Genomic DNA, 2,500 nt, shown 5'->3' on the forward strand with positions numbered 1-2,500 from the left:
TCATCATCATCATCAGCCATTACTAATCCCCCGCAGGACAAAGGCCCCAGATATGTCTTTCCACTTGAAGCTTTCATCGTCATCATCATCATCAGCCATTACTAATCCCCCGCAGGACAAAGGCCCCAGATATGTCTTTCCACTTGAAGCTTTCATCGTCATCATCATCATCAGCCATTACTAATCCCCCGCAGGACAAAGGCCCCAGATATGTCTTTCCACTTGAAGCTTTCATCGTCATCATCATCATCAGCCATTACTAATCCCCCGCAGGACAAAGGCCCCAGATATGTCTTTCCACTTGAAGCTTTCATCGTCATCATCATCATCAGCCATTACTAAACCCCCGCAGGACAAAGGCCCCAGATATGTCTTTCCACTTGAAGCTTTCATCGTCATCATCATCATCAGCCATTACTAATCCCCCGCAGGACAAAGGCCCCAGATATGTCTTTCCACTTGAAGCTTTCATCGTCATCATCATCATCAGCCATTACTAATCCCCCGCAGGACAAAGGCCCCAGATATGTCTTTCCACTTGAAGCTTTCATCGTCATCATCATCATCAGCCATTACTAATCCCCCGCAGGACAAAGGCCCCAGATATGTCTTTCCACTTGAAGCTTTCATCGTCATCATCATCATCAGCCATTACTAATCCCCCGCAGGACAAAGGCCCCAGATATGTCTTTCCACTTGAAGCTTTCATCGTCATCATCATCATCAGCCATTACTAATCCCCCGCAGGACAAAGGCCCCAGATATGTCTTTCCACTTGAAGCTTTCATCGTCATCATCATCATCAGCCATTACTAAACCCCCGCAGGACAAAGGCCCCAGATATGTCTTTCCACTTGAAGCTTTCATCGTCATCATCATCATCAGCCATTACTAATCCCCCGCAGGACAAAGGCCCCAGATATGTCTTTCCACTTGAAGCTTTCATCGTCATCATCATCATCAGCCATTACTAAACCCCCGCAGGACAAAGGCCCCAGATATGTCTTTCCACTTGAAGCTTTCATCGTCATCATCATCATCAGCCATTACTAATCCCCCGCAGGACAAAGGCCCCAGATATGTCTTTCCACTTGAAGCTTTCATCGTCATCATCATCATCAGCCATTACTAAACCCCCGCAGGACAAAGGCCCCAGATATGTCTTTCCACTTGAAGCTTTCATCGTCATCATCATCATCAGCCATTACTAATCCCCCGCAGGACAAAGGCCCCAGATATGTCTTTCCACTTGAAGCTTTCATCGTCATCATCATCATCAGCCATTACTAAACCCCCGCAGGACAAAGGCCCCAGATATGTCTTTCCACTTGAAGCTTTCATCGTCATCATCATCATCAGCCATTACTAATCCCCCGCAGGACAAAGGCCCCAGATATGTCTTTCCACTTGAAGCTTTCATCGTCATCATCATCATCAGCCATTACTAAACCCCCGCAGGACAAAGGCCCCAGATATGTCTTTCCACTTGAAGCTTTCATCGTCATCATCATCATCAGCCATTACTAATCCCCCGCAGGACAAAGGCCCCAGATATGTCTTTTCACTTGCGTCTGTTTAAGGTCGTTCTATGCCAGTTGATACCCGCACATTTCTTAATTCGTCAACCCCTCATCTTCTCTTCCTTACTCTGCTTCTTTTCCAATTTCTTGGGATCCATTTAGCAGCTCTTCTAGGAGAAGGAGACTACAAAATCAAACCATTGTTCTCTAGTCATGGGTACTGCCATAGCCTCTGTACCATTTTTCTTCCCCTGTCTTGGGGTAGAGTTCTCTTGCTTGAGGGTACACTTGGCCACACTATTCTATCTTATTTCTTTTCCTCTTGTTTTGATATTTTAATGTTGTTACTGTTCTTCAAATATTTTATTTGCCCTTGTTTCCCTTCCTCGCTGGCCTATTTTCCCTGTTGGGGCCCTTGGGCTTATAGCATTCTGCTTTGCCAACTAGGGTTGTAGTTTAGCAAGTAATAATAATAATAATAATAATAATAATAATAATAATAATAATAATAATAATAACTTGGAATTCTTCAACTTCCTATTCGTTCCCCATATCATAAACTTACTCCAAAACCATTATCTCTTATCTTTCAATCTTTATCAAGCTTAAGCTACGACAGAATATATAAGCTGCCCAATTAGCTTCTGCTCTTAGGCCATAAAAACCTACGTAGAGGATCATAATGAGAAATTTCATGGATACGACGTATATCTCGAGCTGATTCCTGACTGGCAGGTCATCGTATGCCGTCGGCATATTAAAAAAAGACGACGACCATAAATCAAACGGGCAAATACGTACTGGAGACAACATAGTCAGTCCACCGGATTTCTTGATTTAAGTGTGCAGCGATGAGGTTCTGTAGAAACTGTATGGATTCCTATTTTGATAGGAAGGGGGGGGGGGGGGTGGCAGAGGGGGTTCAGGCTTCGAAGTTCGTGACTACTTGTCATTCTTTTGAGTATTATGGGAATAATATA

The sequence above is a fragment of the Palaemon carinicauda genome, chromosome 29 (genome assembly GCF_036898095.1).
Source record: "Palaemon carinicauda isolate YSFRI2023 chromosome 29, ASM3689809v2, whole genome shotgun sequence".
Classification (NCBI taxonomy): domain Eukaryota; kingdom Metazoa; phylum Arthropoda; class Malacostraca; order Decapoda; family Palaemonidae; genus Palaemon; species Palaemon carinicauda.